A 12,805-nucleotide genomic window follows, 5' to 3' on the forward strand; every position below is an offset into this window, starting at 1 on the left:
ATCAGGCTGCTCTTGTCCAGGCTAAACAGCCTCAGGTGACTCAGCTTTTCCTCCTCACAGAGATGCTCCAGGCCCCTCACCATCCTTGTAGCCTCCACTGGACTCTCTGTAGCAATTCTCTCTCTTGAACTGGGGAGCCCAGAACTGGACTGTGGCCTCAGGAGTAGAGAGAAGAGGGGGAGAAGGACCCCTTGAAGCATATCTTCACTTTACTTCCCCAAGATCTAGTAATCCCAGCTGGTTTCCCTGCTTCTTTCTGGTACTCTGTAGCCTCATTGAAAGTTATTTGATGGGAACTTCAAGTGCTGTTTGAGCTCCAGAAGCACTATTTCCCTCAGAACTGATTTCCCCTTTTGTTCTGCTTGATGTTGTGACTATAAAGCAGATTTAAATAAAGTTTATTTTCAGTCTTTTTGCACCCTCTGCAGTGAAGCAGGGTAGGTTTGAACAGGCACCAGGAGGACACTAGAGAAATAATTCCAAGTTCAAAGTAAACTTTTTCTTCCCAGTGGCCTCCTTGTCTGTGCAGAGCTGGTGTCCATCCTCCCGTCTCCAACCTGAGTTGTTGCAGAGCAAACAGCATAGAATCATAGCGTTGTTTAGGTTGGAAAAGACCTTTAAGATCAAGTGCAGCCATGAACCTAACACTGACAAGTCCACCACCCAGCCATGGCCCCCTCTACATGACTTTTAAATACCTCTAGGGATGGGAAGTTAACCACTTCTCTGGGCAGACCTTTACAGGCCTTGACACCATTTGGGGGATGAAATTTCTCCTGAAGTCCAATGTAAACCTCCCCTCAGGCAACTTGAGAGCATTTCCTCTTGTCCCATCACTTGTTCCTTGGGGGAAGAGACCAACCCCACCTGACTCCAACCTCCTTTCAGCCTCTTTTCCTCCTGCCTGAGCAACTACAGTTCCCTCAGCTGTTCCTCGTAAGACACGTTGGGCATGGTGCAGAAGCCCTGAGCATGGTGAGCAGAGCAGAACGAGCACAGGGTTCCTTAGATGCCCAGGGCAGTGGGAGTTGAGCATTTTGGGATGGTTTTTAATTCCTCAGGGTTAATCCACAGCACACAAAGAGCCATGCAGGAGCTCTGCCTCAGGAGCAGGGTGTTCATGAAGCTCCACTGCTGACACCAGGAGCTACTAGCAGATATTTCAGTCTTGTGTCAGATTTCAGCTCAGCAATGCAAAGCTGGGCTCCAGAGCTGCTCCACACATGGTACAGTGGGAGGGTGGGCTGGGGTTGCTCTAGCAAGGGGCTGGAGATGACTTGAGGAGTTTCAATCAGGGCTGTGTGGTGGTGAATAAGAGTTACAGCCATGGCAGGAGCTGTGGTGGTGTTGGGAGGTGTTTGTGATGGGTTGGGAGGTAGCACATGTTGGCTCACAGGGAGCTTGCACCAGCCTGTCAGAGGGAGCGTGCCAGCAGGGAGGAGCAGGCAGGTGCCAGGCTGGCTGGTGGGGTGGGGTGATGTGCTCTATTTAAGGAGAAAGAGGAGCTGGAGATACTGAGTGCATGCAGAAATCTGCTGCTGGCTTTGGGTGAGTGAGCAATAGCCAGTTATCCCAGTGCCTGGATCTTCTCCTCCACTGGGCTGTGCAGGTTTGTGCCCTGCTGCTTTAGCCCTCCTCTAGTTCAAACCACCAGCTGGAGTACCCTAGCCATGCTGTTACTGTCCTCTCCTCCCTGACTTCATTATGTCTTGATCTCTGTAACCTCTTTAACACATTTAAATACTGAAATGAGATTATCTTTAAAGAGCCCTTTATGAAAAATGTTCCAGCCTTCCTGATCAGAAGAAAGGTTCCTGTAGCTGCTTCTCTCCTGCCCTGTATTGCGACAAGTGGTGAGGGCAGGACACTGAATCACCTCACCAGGACAGCAGCTTGGGCTGAAAACCAGGCAGGTTTCTTCACCAACCTGATCACAGAATGGTTTGGCTTGGAAGAGGGCCTTTAAAGGCATCTGTTCCAACCCCTCTGCAGGCAGCAAGGACATCCTCAACTAGAGTAGGTTGCTTAGAGCCCCAGGCAAACTGACCTTGAATGGGGGCATTGCCCATCTCTCCTGGCCTGGTGTCTCACTACCCTCAGAGTGAAGAATTTCTTCTTTCTACCCAGCTTAAATCTCCCTGTTCTAGTTTGAAGCAGTTACTCTCATCCTATCACCACAGCCCCTGATAAATAGTCCTCGTGCAGCATGTTCTTGGCACCTGCAGCGCCAGCCACTACCGCATGGGAAGGTGGGCTTGCTCCCATGGGAGGGTCCCTGGGACACTGCTGCTTGCTGAGTTTGTGGTTCAAAGCATTTCTAAACCTCATTAACCTTCAGCTTGCTGGCCCTCGAGCACCAAGGTGCTGAGGACCTGCTCTGCTCAGCTGAATCATGACCAAACCTTTTAGGTGAGCACTTCTGGGCGCAGTTGCTGAAAGCTGTGTCTCAGCAGCCTTAGAGGGATTTGTGTGGTGAGCATGGCTGGCTGGCCAGCTTTTGTAGACCAGAACATCATCCACCCCTGGATCCCAACAGGTCAAGCTGATACAGAACCTTGACCATGCCAGCAGCCCTGTGGTCGGTGAGATCAGCCAACTGTCCCTGCCACAGGACTTCAGCCCTGCAAACCCCTCACTGGGAGGCTGTTCTGAAGCCAAGGAGCAGGAGGTATAGCTGAGCAGTCAATGTGGTGAGCTGGCTGTGCAAAGCCTTTACCTGGCACCTTAAATGCGTCTCTTGGGCTCTGCACAGGGGACTTTGGGTTCCTTGCAGGGGGGGAAGAAAAGACTTGCCATAAAATATTGGCGTGTGAAGGGCAAACTGCAGACAGTTTGAAGCTTTTTTTCAATGCATGCTTTTAGTGAGAGCTTTACCTCACTGAACCTGGAGTTTGTTGCATAGAACAGGGTCAGAAAAGGTGGCAGCTTCCCGGGCGAAGCAGCCAAAACCTTGCTGACACCTGAAGAGCAGATGGGTGCTGTGCCAGGAGTGTGCCCGTGCTCAGCCCTCCAGCCAGCACTGGTATTCCTTCTGCCCTGGGCAGGAGAGCACTTCCCCTTGAGCCACTGTGCATGCTTCTGCCTGGGATCCTTGCTTTCCTGCAGGGATTGCTGGAAACTCCCCATCTCCATGTGCTGTTCGTGGCTAGATGAGCAGGGTGGTCTCCGTCGGTAATTACTGCTGGAGCTGATGGGCCTTTCCTGTAGGCTTCTGGCGGAGCCTTTGGCGTGCAGGAACGATCAGAGAGGGTTTGGGTTTTGCCTTCCCCGCGCCCTGTAAAAGATATTCCAGCTCCAGTTCGTAATGTGGCAAGAGGGGGAACGAGAGAAGGGAACAACAGCATTAGCGGATGTAGAAGTAGCTGGAATGAGAAGCTTTTGTGCCATTAATAACAGTCCTGGCTGGCAGCCAAGGCTGGGAGTGTGGGATTAGCCTGAACAATCAAGACTGCAGGATCAAAACAAGGAGGCAGGAACAGCGAGGTCACACTGCTGCCATCTGCGCTGCCGCAGTGGTGGGAGGGAGCGGAAGAGGGGGCTGCGCTGGAGGAGCCGTGCCGATGGCGCAGCCAGCCCCGAGACCGGCCCCGCGCCGCTGCCACCGGCCTCGCACCGGGCTCCGGGCTTTGGGCTTCACCTCCTGGAGAGCCCACGCAGGGACATGGCTGCAGTGTGTCGTTTTTAGGAAATGGCTTCTGAAAAAGCAGAAGGGGCTCGTTGGGGCTTGGTCCTGCACTGCTGCGCTCCGGGATGAGGATCCCAACGGCGTTCGTGGCTGTGGGATCGGGGGTCTTTCAGTGGCAATGCTGGGGGCCCACCCCAGTGCTGGCTTTGCCGCTGTGCCCTTTGTGAGTCCATCTGGTGACCGGGGGGGTGGGGAGAGGTCACCGGACGCATTTGCCTGCAGCTTTGCTGTGGGTGAAGCTGCGGCGTGTGGGGCGTGTTGATGGTTCCAGGGGCTCTGTGCGCTGCTTTACATCAGGCTTTCAAAGGAAGGACTCGAGATTTCTGCTGAAAGATGCTTTTCAAAGCAGACGGAGGCAGGTCTCGTTCCGTTTCACTCGGATCTCCGTCAGCATTTGCTGAAATACCTTCCAAGAGCATCAGAAAGCAAAGTGATTCGCCGCCTTTCCCTTGCTTCTCCTCTCTCTTTTTTTTTTTTTCCCCCTGACCTAGTAAATCTCGCTGTCCTGCAAATGTAAATACAAAAGCTGAAACGCAGTGGAAGCAGAGCAGTGTCCCACAAACAGCCTCCCAGCTCTTGCTAAAAATATCTCGGTGCGGTGCAGTAACTCCCAGGCATTCTTTTGTCTGACTGCTTTTGAATTCCCTAATTGAAGTTGGTTGGAGGGCAGTGCACCAGTTTCCTGAATAGCTCAGATGTTGATTGTGACTTAAAAAACAAGAGCAAAATTGTTTTTCCTTTGTGCAGCCGCGCTTTCAGTTACCTTCCCCCCGACCCCTCCCTCGCCTCCCCCCCTCCCGGGTTTTTTTTTTTAATCTTTGTATTATTTTATTATTTCTTTTTTTTTTTTCCTACTTGCAATTTGATTTTGTAAGACAACTGCATTAACTACATCTGCGGGGAAGGGGCCCAGGAGGCCACAGCTTTCCATCCGTGATGCCACGTGCGCCTCGGAGCCCGAGTTCGGCTCCGTCGGAAACAGCCAGGCTGGCGCGGAGAGGCTGTGCAAATGGAGCTTCACGTAGTAGGAAGTGTTAATAATGGTTCCTAATTGCTTACTAATAACTAAATCTGTGGAATTTGGCAGCAGTTGGAATACAGTTTTCTCCCACAATCTGTCTGTTCCTTCCAGAAGGAGCAAAGTTGCTTTGTTGATGCAGAGCAGCAAAGCTTAAATTAGCCTAAGGTAAGGGGGGGGGGTGGTGGTGGTGGTGTTCTCCAGGTCCCTCATGGGTTCCATGAGTGCTTCCGAGTCAAACCTGCCATGTCTTGGTCCCACTCTCCAGGATTTCACAGGGGAAGATCCTGTGATTCTAACAAGAATAAAGTTTGTCCTCCTTTCTGCTTGTTTCTGCCCTCCCCCCACCCCCCCCATTTGAACTTGGAAACAGAGAAGGCCAGGCTTGGTTCAGATGCTCCCAAAGGCTGATGTGCCTGGGCAGCTTGGGTGGGTTCCTGAGCTCTGGTGGGAGCAGGGAGGAAAGGTTTGTGACCAGTAATCTGTGATAAGTCACGGCCAGTGCAAGAAGCTCCTCAGAATACATATTTATGGGGTAAATGTGATAAACCATGAGTGCTCAGAGCTCCTCTGTGGCCGGTAAACAAACACTAACGTTGCTTTCAGTCAAGCCTCAGTAAATTAAAGGTTTGAAATTGTGATGGAGATTGGAGGGGAGCTGATTTCCGATGCCGCTTCAGGAGCCGGGATTTATTCAGGCTCTCCATGGTGGGAGACATTTCATAGCTGCTCAGCAGCAGCAGCAGAAAAAACAGGCACAAATTTTTCTGTCTTCAGGGATGACTGCAGTGAAGCATGTGGGGGGAGGGCTGTGCTGCTCTCTGGGACCAAAATACTTCCCCATCCCCCACGCACGTCAACAGGCCCTGAAACTTCCCTCATGCTCAGGGTTGAGTGCTCAGAGTTGGGTGCTGGATGCTGTACTAGCCATGGAGCAGGAGCAGGGACTGCTCAGTGCCTGCAGCCCCTGGCCTGGGGTGCTGTGAGGGAGTGAGGCTTCTTCAGCACTTACCTTGGAAATAGAGCGTCTCCCAGGTTGGACATGCACAAAAATACGCTGCCAATGGGTGTGAGCTGGCAGCCTGTGAGTTGGGTTTGTTGCTCTCGTTCTGCCAATGCTCAGAACCAGCAAGATGTGTCTGGAGGAGCCTGGGGCATGTGTGATGGTGGGGAGAGCGATGTCCTCTCTCTGGTCACGGGCATGGTGGTGCACCCAGATGCTGGCTGTCCACAGCACTTTCCTCCCCCGCTTCCTGCAGGTGGATGGATTCTCTAGGTGAGAAATACCCTTATTGTCCCAAAGCTCTCTTCCTCTGCCAAAACATGTTGTGGTAGGTGCCAGTACCTTCTGGTCAGGGCATGGCTGGTGGCATTGGGCAGGAGCCCCCGTGAGAGGTTAGGCTTATCTGCTGCAGAGGAATGTGGGGAATTTCATGGGGAGGAAGGTAAGCTTTTGGTTTCCCCAGTGAAGTGAAGCCAAATCTGGGTGGGTAGCATTGTGATGTTTTAAGTATGGGGGCAGCTCCCTGTGTGTTAAGTCTCCACCTGGCCAAAACATTCTGGCTCTGACTGTAAACCTTGGAGGGCAGAGTGCTCGAATGGAAAAGATGACGCAGCCTTATCTGCGGCGCAGCCTTGTTACGATGGAGGAATCTGAGCACTGGCTTATATCAGGCTTGAAGCTCTCCCCTTCAACAAACTGCATACCACTGCCTTGGAACTGTTCCTTCATCGGGGGCATGTCCTTCAAGGAGTGTGGTTGGGTGGAGAACACAGACCTGGGTTCATCTTCAGTGTATATGAAGTTCCCCATGGCTGTCCCACACAGCCTGATGGCTTCTGGCTGGTCCTTCTTGGGGTGCTGCAGCATCGCCCTCCCAGCACACAGCAGCAGCAGTTCTCCAGAAACTTTAGCCCTTGCCTTCAGTGTGCAATTATTCTTGCAGGAGACATTCAGGTCATCTCTTCCCCTTGTGCAGTAAGTGACACTTCAACGAATGACTGATGCTTAACATAGTCAAGGGTCACCTTACCCAACTCCTGGTGCCTACGGCTTTCATTGCGGCTTGTGGGAACGGTTTCAGAACTTCCAGTTCATTTGCAGGGAAAAAAAACCCTGAATCTAAAAGTGCCAGCAGTGCCCAGAGCCTGTTGGTAGTGTGGTGGAGCCATCCCATCCCTGCCTGGTGAAGTGGGAACTACTGCTGCAGCTCACCACTCCCCTTGCACCGTAACCCCGATAACTGACCCGAAACGGCGGCTGCGGGGTCAGGCTGACATCTGGCACCAGGAGGGGAGGGAGGGAGGGAAGGAAAGGGGGAATGTTGGCTGGAAGGGAAGGAGCTGGAGGAGGACGGGAAGGGAGGGAGAAGGACACAGCCAGAAGCTTCTGAAGCTGCAGGGTAAGACATTAAACTGGAGAAGGGGCAGAATATGATGCTCAGTGATTTTTGCAAGCGGCCGGCTGCTTCCCCAGGATGTCTGGGGGCTAAGGGCAGTGCTTATTTTCTAGCAAGACCTCACAAATCATCCAGGGAACGGCTGCAGTTAATTGCCATGTATCCATCAGGCCTTGGGTTTTGTTTGTCTCAGGGCAGGACGCGCTTGCAGATGAATTTTGAGAGCAGCCAAGGATCAAATGTTGTTCTTTTGTTCTTTGGCACCGAGCGTTTTGCTCACTGTTGGGGTTCGCTGATGCAGCTCTGCCTGCGCCTTCAAAGTCTGCAGCTAACGTTACAGTTTCCTTCCTGCTCTGAGCTTCTGGTTTCCGTGCTCACACCTTGCTGGAAGCCTCCGTTGGGGCTACCATATTCCCTCCTTGCTTTGGTATTAAAGGAACTTTTTCTGTAAGAAAAATCTTTTTAGCTTTAGGTACATAAAGGAATAATAGTCTTCAAGTGAAAAAAAGCCCAGATCAACATTTCAGGAGGCTGAGCCTGCTCCACTGTGTTTTGTTGGGGAAAACTGACTTCCCTAAGGGGAGAAGCTGCAGCAGAGGTTGTGGGTTGATGATGTGTTGTTCCGGCTCTTGTGGGGCAAGGACTCCCCTGCTCCTTGCTTCCACCCCCAACCACCCAGCACGTGGGGTTTGGGAGCAGAGTGCGTTCCTGGAGTGACGGTGCTGAGATGGGGTCTGTCCTACTCTGATCCAGCACAGCCACAGGGTTGGGAGGAAGGCTACAGCACCTGGCTGCTCAGGAGCTGGCCCATTTCTGTGCCGAGGTTGCCACGAATCAACTTTTTCCTGGGCGCTTTACACGCGTTGTGTCTGCCAACGGGAGCTGCAGCTCGTGCACCCTCATAAAGACCTTCATTTGTTGGGAGTTTGCTGTTGGAAAATGGCTTGGATTGTCACACGGGAGGATTGTTTACTGGCTGCCCATGTGCTTTGCTGCCTCCATCCCGTGCTCTGCCAAGAATAGAAGCTGAAGCACTGCTCCGCGTCCTCCAGCCGCGGCTGTTCAAACTGACTCGCCCAAATGTTTTGTGCGTTTGTGGCTGAGTCGGCAGCGGAGCTGGGGCTCCAAACTGCCACTTTGCTGCTCAATCCACTCGTCAGCACCGCTGCTGAAAGGGCTACAGATAGTGTCTGCAGGCTGATAGCACCGGAATAAGCTGTTCGTAACCTCCCTTTGTTTTCAGTACGTCCCCAGGCTTGCAGGGCTGCGCTGTTATCTGTCTGCGCTCCCAAGGCCGTCCCCGCTGCTGTGTCCTCGCTGCTCTCTGGAATTGCAGAGGAGTCTTTTGGAGCAGCCTTTAAAACTCCCTCTGGCCGTTGCACTAAATGAATGGGGCTGTTGTACAGCTGACAGCTGCCATTTTAGTGCTCTGGTGTTGTATTTCCTTCCAGGAGGCTCAGCCTTGCAAGGCAGATTAGGACTGAGAAAATCCCAGTTCCATTAGAAACCATTGGAAATGAGTTCCCAGGTTGTTCTAAGGTAAATCAATAATGCAGATAATCTCCCTGGCTGGACTTAGTGACCCAGCCAACAGGTCATTTAACTCCTTTTATTTTAAAGCACTTTCAAAAATCATTCCTGTTGAGACTGACTTCTCAGGCTGGATTGCTGTTATGAAATTCTCAGGCACCATTTGTTTTCAAGTGCTGCCAAAACGTTGGCAATTTGCTCATCCCTGTGCTTAGGAGGAACTGAAGTCACTGCTGCGATGCTGAGCCTTGTGTTGGTGCCAAGGTAGCCACAATGCCTGGGAGTTCTTGGAGTTTGGATGCTGCTTAGCTCCCAGGAGAGCTGCTCAGACCTTATAGTCGATCCTGCATCCTCACTGTGCTGTGTGAGCCTGATGCCTGGTGTGTCCCTGTCCCCTCCTTGCCCTGTCCCAGTTGATGTGTGTAGCTGGGAGCATGCTCCTTGCTGGAGCCACAAACATGCTCCTTCATCTGTGACCATTCCCAAGTGCTCAGTTGTGCCTCCTCTGCTGCTTTGCAGATCCTGGAAGGCAACAGGAATTTGGTTACCAAATAAAGTTGAGAAAGGTGAATCCTTTCTGGTGGTGCAGTAACAGCTGTTGCTAACTTTGAATTAATTTGAAATTAGCATTAATAAGCAAATTGTCCTTTCACAGAGCAGAGATTCCAAACTTAGGGATCTTTGAAGCCAAATGTGATAAAGCACCACAATTCCCCCCTCCCCCCCCCCCCCCCTTCTGTTTAAAATAAAGCTTGAGTGAAGTAAGGAGTGCTTGTAAATGAGCACAAGGACGGACCCAGCTCCAGCACCTTTCCATGCTGGCAGAGTGGGTCTGTTTGGGATCCAGGGGGATGCTGTTTGCCTGTGGAGCTAACTGGCACACTCAGGATGGTGTTTTTTACAGGTGTGAGGTGATTCAGTGAGGTTTTGTGCTAGATAGCAGCTTTGTGTCACACAATAGTCATCTTTTTGATTCCACAGTAGGTGCCTCGCAGTGAAGTTTATCATCTCTGGCAAACTCAGCATTATTTAGCAGCACTTGAACTGTCAGATATTGAAATAATGTCTCTTGAACCACTTGAATGGAGTAAGGCTTGGCTTGATATAGGGCTGTGGTCTTAGAAAACCTGTAATTCCTCCTCCTCCTCCTCCCACAGCATTAATGTTACTATCAGATTTGTCTCTTTAGCTGTGGCAAAGAGGAGATTGAGCTGCTAGAACATGATCTATTTTGATTAGTGAAAACCTTAGCGCTGCTAATTTAGTCAGCTAGTACGTTCTGAGTGGATGTTCTGTGTGTTCAAACTGTTCTGGGTTTTGGGTTGGTGGTTTTTTGTGGGTTTTTTTTTTTACTTAATAAGTTCTCCAGATAGTTGCCATGGAAATAATCCTGGATACGGAGAGGATGTGCACGCCTCCAGCGCGGTGGCAGCAGTGCATGGTCTGCACGCTCCAGGCTCGGCTCCTGGGCAAGACCCCGGTTGCCTGTGGTGGGAACCAGTTCAGTGCTCCTGTTATCCCTCACTGTGGGCACAATTCTCCTGGTTTTCATAGGGCAGGGAAGCTGCAGAAAGGACTCTCTGCTGTTTTTCACTGATTGCAGGTTAATTCTGGCGTTCCTGCCTTGCATGTGCCTGAATCCCACTGATGTGAAAGGGCTTGGTATTGCCTTTGGCTGTTGCCTTTACCTTGCCCAAGCCTTGGTGGATCTGCTGGTGGGCTTCTGCACCCAGTTTGATGACACTTCCCTCATACGGATCCAGGAGTGCTGGGTGCTGCCGGAGATGCTGTGCCTGCTGTGCTGTGGAGCAACGAACCTGCTTCCTCTGGGCCCTTGTTTTCTTTTGCAGCAGCTTCCCTTTTGTGTAAATGTTGTGGTTTTTGTGAAATCACCATGTGGTGTTGTTCTCAGATGCGATCAGGGTTGTTTTGTACCTCTAAACCAAATCTGGTACTTCTGGTTGCTTGAAATAAGACAGTTCTCGTTGCAGGAAGCTTCAGGTTATTGTCCTGGCTTTGCAAGACTTCAAAAATACTTTCTTATTTGAGCTGGAACTGAGTTTAGTTTGATAAATGGACAGATACTTAATGCAGCAAGTGGGATGTGTGAATCTTGGTCAGTGGGATAGGACCAAGGGCAGGTGCTGCAAAAGCAGTAGCAGCTCATCTTAGTGTAGCTGATTTTTTGCCAGGCTGATTTCCCAGGGCGTCATCTCTTGCGGTGGTGGAGACCCTCCATCATAGAATTGTTTAGACTGGGAAAGAGCTTTTATGAGCATCATTTCCAGCCATTAACCCAGCACTGCCAGGTCACCACTAAACCATGTTCCTCAGCACATCTCCCAAGGCTTTGAAACGTTTCCAGAGATGGGCACTCCACCGCAGCCCTGAGCAACGTGGTTTAGGCCTAGACAACCATCTCCTTTGTGGGGAGGAATTGTTCCTCGTGTTCACCCTAAACCTCCCCTAGGGCAACTTGAGGCCATTTCCTTTTGTCCTATCACTTGTTACTTGGGAGAAGAGATTGACCCTAGCCTGGCTCCAGCCTCCTTTCAGGGAGTTGTAGAGTGCCAGGAGCTTTCCCCTCAGCTCCTTTTCACCAGACTAAACACCTGCAGGTCCCTCATCTGCAGCTCACCAGACCTGTTCTCCAGACCCTCCGCCAGCTTCATGGCCCTTCTTTGGACTCACTCCAGCAACCAATCTCCAGATGAGCCAGACCCCAGCAAGTTCACATTAAGACCCCTTCCCTTTCCCTTTCCCTTCCAGCCCGGAGAGGAACTGAACCCATCCTGCAGCCCCCCATCCTCTCTGGCTGCTGGGGGTGCACTCGCCGAGCGAGCGCAGTGACAGCTGGGCAGGAGGCTGGGAACAATGCGGATGAAGTTGGCTTTCAGCGCCGTGACCCTCTCCAGGCTGCATGCCAGAAGACTATAAATAATTGATGGGAGCAGCCAGCCTGGCCAGCACGCTAATGGAGCGGGCGGCTGGGCCGGCCAGCGCCTGCATTACCCATGACATCACCGCCGATCCGCCCGGGCTCTCCGATCGCCGCTGTCACTTTGCTGCTTTTAAATAATAAATTGTGCTGGGAGCTGCAGTCCTCCTTCTCCCCCATTCAAGCCTTGCTGGGCTGTGCCACTGCACAAATGAATTTTGCAGACGGGAAAACTGAGGACTTCACTCTGTCAAGCTGCGGAAAATGCGGTGCGGGAGGAGTTTGGCCCCGGATCCGGCGAAGGGGTTTCGGTTATCAAAGGCAGGCGGTTCCAGCTCTAGTGACTTTTGATCTGGCTCGGTATCTGAAGTGGTTTTGAAGCTTGCTTTGGGGTCACTGGCCTAAGTTCATGGATGATTTCAGGGGGTAAAGTTCTCTGGTGTTGCAAGTCAGAAAAGTCCCCGTGGCTGCGGCTGTTTCCGTGAGCGGAAGGCGTGCAAGTGCTGTGCTCAGGCTCTTGGGTCCTACCATGCTGGAGCTTTCACTTTCAGTGGAGTTTTCAAACGGCAAAACCAGCTTGGTGCAATCCAAAGCCTGCTTTCTCTAGCTTCTGGAGAAGTTCTCCAACCTCTGCTTACCTACACATTGATTGGAAAAGGTAGAATGCACTTAGACTGTTCCATGCTCTGGGGAAGAGGAGGGACGGAAGGGTCTCTGTGTGCATGGAGACACTGTCTGGGTGAATCACGGCAGCTTTTGGTGCTCATTTGTGTAGGTCTCCAAGGATTTTGGTATTGCAGAATCATGTCACCAGTACCCTAGGATGTGCAGGCCTTAGAAACTGTCCAGAAATGGGGCAGATTGTGGTGCTCCGCTCCTGGTAAGACAGCAGTGAGTAAATGGAGAAACCAAGCTGCAGAGCAGTCATCTGTCAGTAGGGAAGAAATGAGTGAGGTGATGGAGGGAGGACCTGTGGTGGGTGACCAGAATGAACTGGCAACAGTGAGACACCAAGGTGGATGATGCTGAGGAGCTGAGGATGGTGCAGCTTCACTTGGTGGGACATTCTGCGTGGCCAAAGTGGTTTGTGCCCTCCAAGGGCGGGCTCATGCAGGTCTTGTTCGCATTCAGCATTGCTGAGGTGGTGCTGATCCAGCTCCAGGAATGGATATGCTCTGTGTCATGCAAGGAGGAGAGCTACTGGCACAAACCTGAGTGTAGGAACTTCCATCTGA

At 51.7% G+C, this 12,805-nt stretch overlaps 1 protein-coding gene across 8 annotated transcripts in view; it reads left to right on the forward strand.

The window, feature by feature from the left end:
* ANKRD11 (ankyrin repeat domain containing 11) overlaps positions 1-12,805 on the forward strand; it is a 172,214-nt gene that overhangs the window by 85,128 nt on the left and 74,281 nt on the right. The window contains exon 1 of one of the 8 annotated variants that reach the window (XM_068150744.1): positions 7,089-7,105. The exons of the other annotated variants lie outside the window; for them this stretch is intronic. The gene's annotated coding sequence lies outside the window, so the exon portion shown is untranslated. Of the gene's footprint in view, positions 1-7,088; positions 7,106-12,805 lie in introns of those variants that run through there. 8 annotated transcript variants of the gene reach the window in all.

This window comes from Melanerpes formicivorus, unplaced genomic scaffold, assembly GCF_026170545.1.
Source record: "Melanerpes formicivorus ecotype bairdi unplaced genomic scaffold, bMelFor1.0.p_v2 SCAF_20, whole genome shotgun sequence".
Lineage (NCBI taxonomy): Eukaryota > Metazoa > Chordata > Aves > Piciformes > Picidae > Melanerpes > Melanerpes formicivorus.